The 16,383-nt window shown below is 41.8% G+C and overlaps 1 protein-coding gene across 1 annotated transcript in view; it reads left to right on the top strand.

Annotated features, from left to right (window-relative positions):
- Positions 1-301: 301 nt before the first annotated feature.
- Positions 302-16,383, top strand: part of LOC126162318 (uncharacterized) — a 31,301-nt gene continuing 15,219 nt past the window's right edge. Inside the window, exon 1 of the mRNA XM_049918742.1 lies at positions 302-427. The gene's annotated coding sequence lies outside the window, so the exon portion shown is untranslated. The remainder of the gene's footprint in view (positions 428-16,383) is intronic.

Here is a 16,383-nt window from a genome sequence, read left to right as displayed (position 1 = left end):
AAGCGGTCAGAGAATGTCTAGTTCATTTCGGCTCGCCGGTAGGCGGGACCGCACAAGTCGGCGCCGCGACCCGGCTGCCATTATGTGCTACGTCATTAGATACTCGTAACAAGGGGGTGTTTTCGGCGCTGATTGAAGCTGCCTGGCGCTGACGCCCGCTACGCGTGAACCCGATTTCCTTCTGTGCGCAGGCCGCGTCGACTCTGGCAGCTGTTTCAGGACTTCGCGCCTGTGCATTTGAACGAAGTTGCTTTGTTCAGCAGCAGATGGCAGTCCAGCGACTGCAGCGCCTCTCTCAGCAGCTTCGCGCAACCTCAATGTGGGACAGCCTACGCAGTGTCGCGTCATATTCTTCAGGACAGCGGAAGACGCCACACTTTTCCTCACCACGCTGTCGACATCAGTACGACAGTAAACGTAGCTGAAGGTAGGTAGCTGCTTCAGGCTATTCACGTATAATCAACGTAACAAAGCAAACTACTCAGTTTGTCTAAAACCAACGCCCATAAACATTTTAGCAGCCACAATACTGGTAACAGTTCTTATATAATTTAGTTTTTGCTTTGAATGTAAAAACGTACTTGCAGCAATAAATATTAACTTTGCAATGAATTCTCATCATTCTATTTGTGTTTTAAAATTCCTTTAATGTCTTCCTTTGATTTTCACTGCTGTGGCTGGAATTTCTGATGTGACCTTGCTCCACAATTTATAGTTAACAGGGGTTTGTCGGAAAAATATGAGCAATGAAATTTGTTTTCTATCTGCAAAGTGTTCTTCTGTCTCCTAAGAAACTTACTTTCTTTGCAGGTACAGCTGACTTATATTACGCAAGTTATTCTAATATTTTCTTAATTATAATATTAATGGTTAATGAATTTTCCCCGTGTGCATCCCAAATATTAGACTAGCATGTTCAGCTTAATGTGAAGTACTTGAGTGCAAAAATATAACGTTGTCTGCACAAAGAGTGTTAATAAGTACACAAACATTTCTCTCTTAAGATATGCAGAGGATTTGAAGCTGTGCTGTGGCAAATGATCCATTGTCCCCCAACTTCTTGTTTCATGTTATAGTTTTGTAACCCACATAAGACTTGATGAAATAATCTTATATCTTTCTCAGGAATATTTCTTAAATCCCTAATACTTATTATTTACCTGTCGCCATATCAGAAGATAAGACATAACTAGAAAATTTTAAACAGTTAGCTCTCTTCGAAAAAAATCAAATTTTAATTGCGTCATCTGCAGAAAATTTTGCTGGGGATGGAGGGTGACTATATTCTATAACTGGCGTTTTCGAAACAAATGAGTTGTTTAGTTTTGGGAGATTTCATTCCATAAAATTAAATTTTGTATGTGACACTAAAAAATTATTATCTTCCAGAGGATTGATGGTTATCCAATCAATAAACGATTAAAAATTGTACTCCAGATTAAAGAGGGGTGAGCAGCAAGTGCCCCCTCTTGCAGCCCTTCCACCCTTGCGAATACTTATGCCAGCTATGTGTTTCTTTGAGTACCCATGGCCACTGATGATAACTCTCTGTTTTTTAATCACTTGTAGTAATTCTGCTACAGTATGTTACTTAATTTAACATTGCAGTGTATAGAAACTGAAAATTTGGTTAGGCGACAGTGTAAGAAAAAAAATGGATTCTGTTATGGAAGGAAAGTCATTTAGAACCAACCTTGTATATGCTGTGGACATATACTAAAAACGGTACTCTACTTACATTTTATAATTTTAACGTAGCTGACGTTGCTATAAAGTAATCAGTAATTTAATGAGTTTTATGAATCGGTTTTTCAATTATGTGTATTTTTACAACAAAGATGAAATAAAATTACAATTGTATTGTGGTTGTGCGAACTTTCTTATCGTGTAACATGGTCAGCACTCACAAAATAATCAGTAATATATTACACTTAATTGTCTGGCACATTCTGCTTCTGCCTGACGATTTCTTGATTGTACATGTAATGAAAACTATTGGTGAGGACCCGAAAAAGCCAAGTGCGAAAAGCAGAATATTATCGATGAGCACAATTTCGCATTGGCCAAGAATGGGTCAGTGAACTAGTAGTGGCTTTCTCGGTGAATCCATCGCTGCGTTCACCTGAAATTCACTTAAGGAACCCAGTGAAAATGTAAGCCAGGTACCCTAGTCGGGAAGCCTTCTCCTCCCACCCATGGCAGACATCCAGGGTGCTCCAGAAGGAATGGTCTTCATTGGGGAATATGACAGGAACAATCACTCAAAGCAAAAACGCCAATGAAACATGGGCTCTAAAATTCATACCTTGAGAGCTATGACCACTTCTTCAACTTCTATTCTGTGAAACAAATCTCTTCTACAACAAGGTTTTAGCTTTCCGTGTTTTGAGAGATGATAGTATAGACCAAAACAAGAAAAAAATGTGCAGTAAACATGGACTAGAAAATGCATACCTTAAAGATATGAGCATATGAGCACTTGTTAATCTTCGCTACTGTGTAACACATCTCTTGTACTGAGCAAGTGATCATACCTCTTAAGTGTGCATTTCAGAGCCCTTGTTTACTAGGCAATTTTTTCTTGTTTTGGTCCATATTTCCAAAATTTTGTAAGCAAAGAGACTGCAGATGAAGAGATTTGTTTCATAGCATCGAAGATGAAGCGTTCATTTCCATTTTACTAGACGTTTTGCCTCGAATGATCGTTTCTGTAATATCTCTGAATATTGACCATCCTCCTGCAACACCCTGTAGTCACGTTAGCGGCTTCTGGGAGATCATTATCGTGTCAAAGCTATACTTGCAGCCTCTTTTTAATTCAGTTATGCTCACCGAGCATCGGAATTGTTGGCAACAAATGTGAAGCATCTCGTAATAAACGAATAAGTTGTGGAAAGAGATAATAGATTCTGTACATGAGATAAACAGAGATGCACAAACGTCAACTGATTGTTGTGGTTTTCAATTAGAACATGCAGTACCTGTGAACAGCATATTTTCCTTTAGAATGGAAGTGGACAGTATAGATTGACCGGTCGTAAATAATGACATTTGCCAAGACGCAGAATGACTGGAGTTTTCAGGAAATCATCATATAAGACGGATTGTTTTTACAAACGTGGCAAATTGTTCTCTTCGAAATCGCACTTCCAAAACGGTGCACATATTATGTTACTTTGGGCTTACCGAGCTAGCTGGGCATTAGTTAACAGACCAGACTCGCTTCGGGAGAAACACCAATCCAATTTGCGTTCGGTCATCCTGATTTAGGTTTCCGTGGTTTAGTGCACAGCCTCTTCAGGTTTCTAAACAAAAAACTCCTCTCTGTGAGCTGTAGATGAAGCTTTGATTTCTTAAGTAACCGGTCCGGAAGAAATGTGTTGTACGTTGTTTGATGACTTGGAGTTGCCAGATTTATACTAGTGTCCTTTGTCTATCGCATTCCTCGTCGCGTTGGATATTTCGAGAATCGCTTGATAATAAACAGAGCCGAAATCTTCTGACATTACTCTGACGATTGTTCATATAAAGAAACTTTCATTTCAGATGGTTATTAATAGACGACGGCGGCAAGATTGTTTTAACCTTCGAAACCATTACTGGAGCTGTTCAGCCGTGCACTTAATGGAATGTCCTCGTGATAACGAATAACAACCCTAGGGCTACTAAATATGCATCTGTCTATTACATGAGAGGACTTCAAAGAGTAAGTTACACATTATTATGACAGTATATATATATATATATATATATATATATATATATATATATATATATATATATATATATATATGGGGATATCTGGATACACAGAATGCGACAGGAACTGTATGAAAATACTGATCCCATATCGAGCGAGATACGGAAGAGGAGGTTACGATTTGTTGGGCACATCTTGAGAATTGACGAAGAGAGGTTGAATAAGAAGACACTGAATGCAACACGTCATAAGGGAAACAACTGGGTGAAGGAGGTCAGAGAAGACTGGAAGGCTGTAGGAATAAAAGAAAGGAATCTACAGGCAGTAGTACAGGACAGAGAATTATAAAGGGTTGGTGGATGGTCACAGGTGGCCAAAATCGAAATTATCTTAACAGAAGAAGAAAGAAACAGAAGAAGCGAGAGAATGAAGAGTTATTTGGAAGAAAGAAGACGTGTAAAACAAGCCACACCTGATCCTGACGCGTCTTAACGAAGCAGAAGAAAAATAAAAATACATACAGGGTGTACATAAAGTCTGGGAACATTTTCAGTTATTTATTGCACAAGAACCAAACATTGCACAGATATCATACGTATGTCATTTTGAAGAGAAACGCTGGAAACTATTTTCACGTATTCCGCCACAGCGTAGTTTGGTAATTTGTTGATATTCAGCGCTAGCCGCAAACATGGCGAGTTCAGTTGCGGAGCGAGCTTTCTGTGTGTTGAAGTGGCCTCCCCGATCGCCAGATCTCACTCCGTGTGACTTTTCTCTGTGGGGACACATTAAAGCTCTGATGTATGTACCGCCTCTACCACGTGATGTAGCAGAGCTCTAGGATACGGGAAGCGACTGCCAGAGTCGACGATGCCATGCTGGGACGGGTGTGGCAAGAATTCGATTACCGTACTGATGTCTTCCAGGTCACTCATGGTTCGCATATCGAATGTTTGTAAAAAAAAACTTTCAGAGTTTCTCTACAAAGTGCAATATGTATGGAATCTGTACAATGTTTAGTTCTTGTGCACACAGAGTGGTCCATTGGTTGTAACCGGGCCAAATATATCTCACGAAATAAGCGTCAAACGAAAAAAACTACGAAGAACGACACTCGTCTAACTTGAAGGGGGAAACTAGATGGCGCTATGGTTGTCCCGCTAGATGGCGCTGCCATAGGTCAAACGGATATCAACTGCATTTTTTAAAAATAGGAACCCCCATTTTTTATTACATATTCGTGTAGTACGTAAAGAAATATAAATGTTTTAGTAGGACCACTTTTTCCGCTTTGTGATAGATGGCGCTGTAATAGTCAGAAACATATGGCTCACAATTTTAGACGAACAGTTTGTAACAGGTAGGTTTTTTAAATTAAAATACAGAACGTAGGTACGTTTGAACATTTTATTTCGGTTGTTCCAATGTGATACATGTACCTTTGTGAACTTATAATTTCTGAGAACGCATGTTGTTACAACGTGATTACCTGTAAATACCACATTAATGCAATAAGTGCTCAAAATTATGTCTGTCAACCTCAATGCATTTGGCAATACGTGTAACGACATTCCTCTCAACAGCGAGTAGTTCGCCTTCCGTAATGTTCACACATGCATTGGCAATGCGCTGACGCATGTTGTCAGGCGTTGTCGGTGGATCACGATAGCAAATATCCTTCAACTTTCCCCACAGAAAGAAATCCGGGGACGTCAGATCTGGTGAACGTGCGGGCCGTGGTGTGGTGCTTCGACGACCAATCCACCTGTCATGAAATATGCAATTCAGTACCGCTTCAACCGCACGCGAGCTATGTGCCGGACATCCATCATGTTGGAAGTACATCGCCATTCTGTCATGCAGTGAAACATCTTGTATTTACATCGGTAGAACATTACGTAGGAAATCAGCATCCATTGCCTCATTTAGATTGCCATCGATAAAATGGGGACCAATTATCCTTCCTCCCATAATGCCGCACCATACATTAACCCGCCAAGGTCGATGATGTTCCACTTGTCGCAGCCATCGTGGATTTTCCGTTGCCCAATAGTGCATATTATGCCGGTTTACGTTACCGCTGTTGGTGAATGACACTTCGTCGCTAAATAGAACGCGTGCAAAAAATCTGTCATCGTCCCGTAATTTCTCTTGTGCCAGGTGGCAGATCTGTACACGACGTTCAAATTCGTCGCCATGCAATTCCTGGTGCATAGAAATATGGTACGGGTGCAGTCGATGTTGATGTAGCATTCTCAACACCGACGTTTCTGAGATTCCCGATTCTCACGCAATTGGTCTGCTACAGATGTGCGGATTAGCCGCGACAGCAGCTAAAACACCTACTTGGGCATCATCATTTGTTGCAGGTCGTGGTTGACGTTTCACATGTGGCTGAACACTTCCTGTTTCCTTGAATAACGTAACTATCCGGCGAACGGTCCGGTCACTTGGATGATGTCGTCCAAGATACCGAGCAGCATACGTAGCACACGCCCGTTGGGCATTTTGATCACAATAGCCATACATCAACACGATATCGACCTTTTCCGCAATTGGTAAACGGTTCATTTTAACACGGGTAATGCATCACGAAGCACATACCGTCCGCACTGGCGGAATGTTACTTGATACCACGTACTTCTACGTTTATTACAGCGCCATCTACCACAAAGCGAAAAAAATGGTCCAACTAAAACATTCAAATTTCTTTACGTAGTACGCGAATATGTAATAAAAATGGGGGTTCCTTTTTTTTTTTTTAAAAAAAAGCAGTTGATATCCGTTTGACCTATGGCAGCGCCATCTAGAAGGCCATCCATAGAGCCATCTGGTTTCCCCCTTCAAGCTATACGAGTTTCGTTGTTTGTAGATTTTTCGTTTGATGTTTATTTCGTGAGATATTTGGCCCGGTCAGTATCAACGGACCACCCTGTGTATATGTCTTACACTTCAACGTGACACAGATATCTGTCACTAATTTTGAACGTACTCACCAAGCCGCTGTTAACAACGGTCGAAATATTCCTCAACGACAGAAATCCTCGTCTTGTTCACAGATGTATTCGAGAACCGCTGTATGAACGCTGTCACCGTTGGGAAACTCCTTCCCCTCGGTTGTTCTTCCTCGTCTGCCTGAAAACTGTCGTCTGTGGTCGTCGATGGTCTTCCTTCCTGATGCGCATCATCCACGTCTGTGCGGCCTTGGTCAAATTGTTGACACCGTCTCACTACAGCTCGATACGACATTGCATTTGACCCATATATCAGAAGAATTACACGATGAAACTATGTGAAATTCACACGTTTCGCCCACAAGAATTGCTATCCCGCGTATTTCACCTTTGGAGTGCGTTTCCAGATGCCACACCATTTCACTCCCACACTATATTGCATCTGTTATCCGTACAGCTAAAACCCCAACCGTGTACATTTTTTCTGACAATGCGCCACTCTCGATGCGTCACTTTCTTAGCGTAGGACTACATGTGTAACTTAATTTCAAAAGTCCCTACGTTTTCTTTAAAAAATAGTTGAGAGATTCATTGAATACAAATCTTACAGGAAATACTTAATTTCTACCATAAACCAGTTTTTTGCCTTAAAGGCTCATCACGAAGATGAGGCACGCAAACATATTTGTTTGTAGCGTGATACTGGGTAATGATTTGCGGCAGTATGGGCGGTATTGTTCTTAATATCCACGTGACAGCTTCCGTTTTCATTGCCGTTCGTCAACATAATTAACCACCATTCGCTATAAAGCAGTCACCATAAATCCGCCAGCTTCCTGCATGAGATGTTGATGTGTATGAGCACTTGTAGTCGGCGTATGAGTATCATGTCTGTACATAATATTTATTTTAGGTTTGACATGCCGATTTCTTGTGAAATTCATGACAGTGACAGTGGTGTAACACACAACTTGGTGAAAAGATGATGTAAAGTTACAAAGCATAAGATCCGTAGATCGCAACGTACCCTTGCTGAAACCGCTTATCGAAGTCTAGTAAATGCCTTGCCAGCGACCATGGTGTTTGATACACTCCTGGAAATTGAAATAAGAACACCGTGAATTCATTGTCCCAGGAAGGGGAAACTTTATTGACACATTCCTGGGGTCAGATACATCACATGATCACACTGACAGAACCACAGGCACATAGACACAGGCAACAGAGCATGCACAATGTCGGCACTAGTACAGTGTATATCCACCTTTCGCAGCAATGCAGGCTGCTATTCTCCCATTGAGACGATCGTAGAGATGCTGGATGTAGTCCTGTGGAACGGCTTGCCATGCCATTTCCACCTGGCGCCTCAGTTGGACCAGCGTTCGTGCTGGACGTGCAGACCGCGTGAGACGACGCTTCATCCAGTCCCAAACATGCTCAATGGGGGACAGATCCGGAGATCTTGCTGGCCAGGGTAGTTGACTTACACCTTCTAGAGCACGTTGGGTGGCACGGGATACATGCGGACGTGCATTGTCCTGTTGGAACAGCAAGTTCCCTTGCCGGTCTAGGAATGGTAGAACGATGGGTTCGATGACGGTTTGGATGTACCGTGCACTATTCAGTGTCCCCTCGACGATCACCAGTGGTGTACGGCCAGTGTAGGAGATCGCTCCCCACACCATGATGCCGGGTGTTGGCCCTGTGTGCCTCGGTCGTATGCAGTCCTGATTGTGGCGCTCACCTGCACGGCGCCAAACACGCATACGACCATCATTGGCACCAAGGCAGAAGCGACTCTCATCGCTGAAGACGACATGTCTCCATTCGTCCCTCCATTCACGCCTGTCGCGACACCACTGGAGGCGGGCTGCACGATGTTGGGGCGGGACCGTAGCCCAGCTTCATGGAGACGGTTGCGAATGGTCCTCGCCGATACCCCAGGAGCAACAGTGTCCCTAATTTGCTGGGAAGTGGCGGTGCGGTCCTCTACGGCACTGCGTAGGATCCTACGGTCTTGGCGTGCATCCGTGCGTCGCTGCGGCCCGGTCCCAGGTCGACGGGCACGTGAACCTTCCGCCGACCACTGGCGACAACATCGATGTACTGTGGAGACTTCACGCCCCACGTGTTGAGCAATTCGGCGGTACGTCCACCCGGCCTCCCGCATGCCCACTATACGCCCTCGCTCAAAGTCCGTCAACTGCACATACGGTTCACGTCCACGCTGTCGCGGCATGCTACCAGTGTTAAAGACTGCGATGGAGCTCCGTATGCCACGGCAAACTGGCTGACACTGACGGCGGCGGTGCACAAATGCTGCGCAGCTAGCGCCATTCGACGGCCAACACCGCGGTTCCTGGTGTGTCCGCTGTGCCGTGCGTGTGATCATTGCTTGTACAGCCCTCTCGCAGTGTCCGGAGCAAGTATGGTGGGTCTGACACACCGGTGTCAATGTGTTCTTTTTCCATTTCCAGGAGTGTATTTTCTCCGGTGCAAGCACTATTGCAGAACGCCCCCACGCTGGTACACTGTCAGGAATATATTACACGTACTGCTTAAAAGTAACTGCAACAGCCGGCCGGAGTGGCCGTGCGGTTCTAGGCGCTATAGTCTGGAACCGACCGACCGCTACGGTCGCAGGTTCGAATCCTGCCTCGGGCATGGATGTGTGTGATGTCCTTACGTTAGTTAGGTTTAAGTAGTTGTAAGTCTGGGGGGCTGATGACCTCAGATGTTAAGTCCTATAGTGCTTAGAGCCATTTGAACCATTTGAACACGTTAAGTTCAAAATACTCTAGTCCGTAATAAAATCGTTGACTCTCGTGGGCTAACAAGTTGAACAAAGAAAGAGTACGGAAACGTAACTATACTTACTGAAAATAAACACTGACGACAACGAAAATGCGTCACAGCACAATAACGCTTACCCACACAAATTTGCATTACCTACATTGATCGAAATAACTGGAATTACTGCACGGAATAATTATAATAAACGCTTTTCCAAACGAAATGACGATACTGCACGAGAAGATATGTACAGTAAAGCACAAACACCAGTAAACCAGCGGGAAGGTGCTGCATATCAGCACAAAAGAGGCGAATATGCTCATCTTTATTAAAAGACTCCGAAAAGTGGAGTACTAGCTGCCTCGGTCTTCATTCCTCATCACCTTAAAAGTCACAAAAATATTGACATGCGAACATATCCGCTCATTTTTTTTGTAAACGCTGCTCACCTTTCACTCCTACAAGCTCTGTAACTCGTTCACACCCGATGGTCTCCCATGCCCATCTCTCCCACTTACTCATTTGTCCCAACTCATTGTCATTATCTCTTTGTCTCCTTCCAACTGCCACTGTAATCTGTCTCACAGTCACAGCCTCGTTCGTTCTGTACCACTACTACTGCCTCCTCTCACTGTTACTGTCTCCATCTTCTTCCTCTTACTGCTACTACCTCATTCATTCCTTCTCTCTGCTGCTGTCTCTTTTCACTGTAATTATCTCTCTCTTCCTCGTCGTCATTGTTGTTTACTCTGTCTCTCATCACCACACACACTCACCCACTTCCATTTTCTCCTTCTCTTTATTCCTCTCCCTCTGGCACTGTCTCCTTCACTCTTTTCCCAGCGTTGTTCTCACACTATCTACTGTGTTCCACTGCCACTGTGTCCCTCTCTTTCTCCCACACTGCCATTATCCAATTTTTTATACCACCACCACAGTCTACTATAATCCAGCATTTATTGCTTCTCCATCTCTTTCCCACTGCTACTGCTTCCTCTTTCATCATAAAAAAACAGGAATATGTTCGCATGCCAATATTTTGTGAAAAGTTTTAAAGTTGTGAGGAAGGTAGAACTAGGCAACTGGTAATCCACTTTAAAATCAGAGTCTTTAAAAAGGAGCACATTCGCATTTTTTGTCCTCCGATAGGAGCATTTTTCCGCTGGTTCCCTTCTTTTCCTTGCCACAGGAAGGCACGTCACTCACAACTGAACGGGTCAGTAAAATTTTGGTAGTTCACGTACGTGAAATTGAAATATCGGAAAACTAATTTTATACCTCAGAAAGGGTTTTACGTGCACAAAAGTTTTGCGTGTGCTTCAGTGCCACAATGTGTCAATGTGTTCCCACAATCCTTCAGATGATAACGGAGGCACTTCGCATCATATTTCTCCGTGCTGGCGTCGCTTTATAAACTACATTTTCGCCTCACACCACATTTTACGTGCGTATTTTACGTGCGCGAATAGAGAAACTTTGAAGTTCTACATCTGGGAAACAGATAAAGATCTCAAGAAAATTTTCAAGGTAGTCCGAGATCGGGATCTTAGGTATTGCGGTAAAAACATCAGACATTTGCTGTGCATAGCCATCTTGGAATCATCGGCTGGGTTTCGGTCCGCTGGTGACGCCGACAATATAGTAAAAAATGTTTTTTTTGGGGTGGTGGGTGGGGGGCGGGTGGGAGGAGGAGGTTCTGAGGAACCACCCATGGACTAATGTTGGCTCTATAAGTCCCATCAAGCCTACCGTCGACCACGTCAAATGCAAAAAAAGAGCGAACCGATTTGCTCCATTTAACTAAGCAGGAGGAAGTGTGTAATATTCATACTTTGATCCTGTACTGCAATATAGTGACACGATGACGATCCTTCTGATGGGTACACAAATGGTTCCTAGCCCAAGGTCTATCTAAAACACTTGATACTATCTTTTTATCGCCAATAGAATATGAGCACCGAAAAATCCCGTTTTTATGTGCCTCATTTTGGAGCATATTGCGAAGCATGATGTCACATTCATAACGATTCATGGAGCAGAAATAAGAAAATGTGCCACAATTTTTCTACGTCATTAATATTATTTAATAATATTACTAACTCCAAGACACTTCGCACTAAGAAATTCAACTACAACCCATCCACTAATGAATATCTTCACCAATTAAGCTTAAGCGCAAAATAACAATAACTGTATAGGGTGTGACAACAAAGTCGGTGATAAATTAAGGAATAAAACGAGAGAACAGTTGCACACTGTATTAATATAAACTAGGAAACTATATATATATATATATATATATATATATATATATATATATATATATATATATATATATAAAACTGAACCTATTAACCAGGGGTCAAAATTACAATTACGTGTCATTCGTAGATAACTGCTGTGTCACATACTGACAAGCAGTTACTATGTAATGATGATGGCAGTGCCCGTGAGTCATTTGAAACAAAACAATCACAGCTGTATAGTGACGAGTACAAACTGAGGGTGAAATGTTTCATTTACTTTCAATCAAATCAATAATTCGATGATACTGACAACTCAGTATGTGAATGGCGTAGGTCCTTAAGCAGGATAATAAGTGAGCATTGCTAATAACATGAGTACCGTAGCTGTTACAGCTGCAATCGAAAATAAGAAATGTAAAATCAAAAACACCTCCAGCCATCTATATTTTGAGTTCTTAAATGAACACGCCACCAGTTGACTATATTGTTGTTTATTTAATTATGTCACAGGTTTCGGCTTTTTATGTCATTTTCAAGTGACTGAGTTTATGTCTTTAACACATATTGTAGGACATATACTCAGTCACTTCATAATTAAACAAACAACAATACAGTCAAATCGCGGTGTGTTCATTTAAAAATTATTGTATGATTGTTCCTTACCAATATCAAAAAGATATTTTGAGTGTAATTTATCTGTGCGACCAGTTTCAGCGTCTTACTATGCCATCTTCAGGCCCCTGTGTAAAGACAACAATAATAATGACAGTGTAAACTACATAATAAAAGGGGGCGATGTAGGATTTAAGAAATCAGTTATCTACAGTGATAATATAAAGTAAACATTTAACAGAAACCAAACTGTATTGGGTTTGACAACAGGGTAAATGACAGATTGAGGAATAAAACGAGAGAACAGTTGCTCACTGTATTAATATAAATGAGGAAACTATGTAATATTAAACATCTACTATTAAAGTGAACCTAATAACCAGAGTCAAAATTACGTGTTATATATATATAAAACACGTAATATATATATATATATATATATATATATATATATATATATATATATTGAATTCTGCCGATGGACTCAATTCAGATTCAGAGGGATGTCACATTTATTAATATGATTTTATTTACTGACGAAGCTGCATTCACGAACCATGGAAATGTTAATTTGCGTAGCATACATTATTGGGCAACTGAAAATCCATGTTGTCTGCTGCAAGTTGGACACCAAAAACCGGGTTGGGGAATGTGTGGTGTGGGATTCTGGAGGACAGAATTTTAGGCCCCTATTTCGTCGAAGGAAGTCTTAATGGTAGGAAGTACAACACATTCCTGCAAGAAAAATTAGGTCTGTTAGAAGAAAAACCTTTAGGAACAAGGGCGAGAATATGGTATCAACATGATGGGTGTCCGGCACATTTTTCGCTGATGGCTAGAAATGAGTTGCAGAGACAATTCCTAAAACGTTGGATTAATGCGGAGGAGATGTGTCGTGGCCGGCTCGTTCCCCAGACTTTGACACCTCTGGATTTTTTCCTGTTGGGATTCGTAGAAGACATTGTTTACAAAGACGTTCCGATTTCACCTGAAGATATGCGAGAGAGAATTGTCAGAGGCTGTGCTTCGATAAGTGCCCGTGTGATAAGGAATACCACTCAATCTATGGTAAGAAGGTTGCAGCACTGCATTGATACCAGTGGTCATTGCTTTGAACACCTTCTGTAAATGGACGTTCATGCCACCTTTGTGACCTTCGTTGACCTTCAAAGACCTTACTGTTACACATCATTGGATTCGTCTCGATAGCCACTATCAGAAAATGACTACCAAACTTCAGCATCCCATTTAAAAAAACAAAGTTGACCTTCATATCTCAGAAGACCCCACCTAGCAACGAAAAACCGTCATATTATGGCCCCTGTGGTCCCATGCAACTTTTGTCCCACAAACGTTTCAGTTCCTATCATACTTCCGGATTTATTCTAGGTGTCAATAGTTAGTGACTCACTCTGTATAGCGACTTGTAAACTATGAATTAGGTCTAAAGAAATGTACTGGAATATATACACAATATATCAGATAAACACTCAGTTCAATCAGAATACCAAAGACACCTTCCTCTATATGACATGTAGCTCTTATACAGGGTAAGTGAGAGAACAGCGTCACCTATGACAAGAAAAACAAACAGGTAAAGTGGACCAAAAATAAAGAACGAATTCACTTGTCGCATAGTAAATACTGGGTTACGATAGGGGAGATACCAATATGCTATTAACGCAAATGTCATGACGTAAGTATCCATAGATGTGCTCCAGAATCAGATGTATGTAATTATCCTGTTGTCATTTACCCAAAATGTGTAAGCAACACGTCAAGAGGCAATGTCGATAAAGGTGGTCAAACGATTGTATCTAGTAGATGTAAAAATATATGCAGGTAATATGGAGGCCATAAACCAGTTCGTATAAAATCAAGAATTATGTAGAAACATCCATATGTCTTGTAAAAAATAGATGTCAGCTAGAAGCTAGCCATTCTCAATGCACTAAAGCCCACATGTGTCAATGTTGTGAATAAAAATAGGTGGGTAACCCTGTCGAATGACACTGAGAAATCAATAAAAGTGAGGCCTCCTTTTGCGGATGCTGTTGAAAAGACGACAATGGCACCCCTATTTTCACAAGCAGCTTTAAAAGTTTTCCTCCTACTATGTTTTCCGTTAGTGTTCTCATTCTTTCTTTCAGAACATGTGCAGTTATTTTGTAATCAGAGTTCATCAGACATGTCGGTCTCACATTGCTGTGGTCTTTACTTTTGTCTTTCTGCCCTTTGGTATTAATACAGTTACACTTTCTTTGAACTCGTGTGGAAGTCACTAATTCAGAGCTTCATTTATCACATCCGTAAACTGATTACCTATTAGAGGCCAGAATTCTCGATAGAACTCAAAAGGCATGCCATCAGGTCTTGGTGACTAATGGGTAGGCGAAGAATTAGTTTGGTAAACACCTCGTTGTTGGTTATCTCTGTTGTGAGAAACCTATTGTCCTCTTCAGTTCTGGCGTCGTCTACACCTGTATTTTGCAGCGAACCTCTTGAAGGACCTGGATTATGCTGGGCATCAGTATACAACGTACTATAAAACCTCTTAACCTCACGTACAATGTCTTTTTGTTCTGACAGTACACTGTTGCCTTCCGCTCAGAGGTAATCCACAAAACTTGTGTTTCTTTCACGTTAAATTGAGTGACACAATGAAGAGTGTTCTTCCATCACGGTTGTTTTGATTGTAGATGTAATTTTTAACTACCCCAGGTGCTTACTTTTAATACTTATAAATTTAGCTTTGATATTTTTCTGCTATTTAGAAGCTCTTCAGATATCTGCTGGTCGAAAATTTCCCTTAAAATGGCATAGCGGAACTAAACGGTATTGCGAATCAACCCCCCCTCTCTCTCTCGTTCCCTCTTTCTTAAACTACGAGGGCTGAATTCAGTTTCTTTCTTGCACGTAAGGTCCATCACTCGATGCTGGACCTATATTTATGTTATATACCTTCTATTTGTCTAACAAGGATATCCTGTAACACCACAATGATATTCTGTTTCCATAAAGGGCAACGACAATTATGTTCGTTGTTCTTGAGTCTAATGCAGCATTTCACTGTGAGGTTGTCCGAGAAGGCACTGGGATAACGTCAATTCCACTCATTTCATTACTTTGGTGCATAAATTTGTTGAGTTTTAGTTTTGCAGGTTGGTATTACCCTCGATTTGGGTTTATTTATCGATTGTCCTTTTTTGTTTATAGCTCACTGTTGCTATTTGAGATTACATATTGTCATTTTGTCATCTGGAGATAGTGAGTGAGGCTGTGGACTCTAGAAAATGGAGTGCCAAGTGGAGAAATCGGAACATTTCCGGCATATCCTTATGTTCGAGCTAAGTAGAGGTGTGAAAGCAGCGGATGCTGCCACACACATTTGCACCGTGTACGGGGATAATGCCATTGGATAGTTCACAGGAAGAAAATGGTTTTCTCGTTTTAAACAGGATCGTTTTGACATTAGTGACTTTCCATGTTCAGAAAGACCTTCGGTGTTTGATGAAGATCGTTTAAAAGCATTAATCCACAATGATCCACGTCAGTGTACTCGAGAGCTGGCAGATGTGATGAACTGTGACCTTTCCATCGTGATGCGACATTTGCATGCAATGGGGGAGGTTCAAAAATCGGGTGTATGGGTATCGCATGGTCTAAGCCAAAATAAAAAAAAAAATCAGCTGTCGGCCATATGCGCATCTCTGCTTGCTCATCAACAATTGGCTCGTGAACAACACCGACCATTCCTATCCTGTTTCGTTGGTGGTGACGAGAAATGGTGTCTTTATGCTAACATAGAGAAAAGAAAGGAATGATTGAGCCCAAACAAAGCAACAACTCTCCGTAACAATTCCTGCGCGCTTACCGAAAAGGTAATGTTACGCATCCGGTGGAACAGCAGCAGTGTGGTGTACTACGAATTGATTCTCCGAGGAGTAACGAACACTGCTGACATTTATTATCAACAACTAAGATGTCTTGAAGACGCAGTCCAAGAACAACGACCAGGAAGACGGCGTGGAGTGACGCTGCTCCACGATAATGCCCGCCCGCATTCTGTTAGACTAAC

This window comes from Schistocerca cancellata, chromosome 2 (genome assembly GCF_023864275.1).
Source record: "Schistocerca cancellata isolate TAMUIC-IGC-003103 chromosome 2, iqSchCanc2.1, whole genome shotgun sequence".
NCBI lineage: Eukaryota > Metazoa > Arthropoda > Insecta > Orthoptera > Acrididae > Schistocerca > Schistocerca cancellata.
Note: the sequence above shows the minus strand (reverse complement) of the source record. Positions and strands in the feature narration are given on the sequence as shown.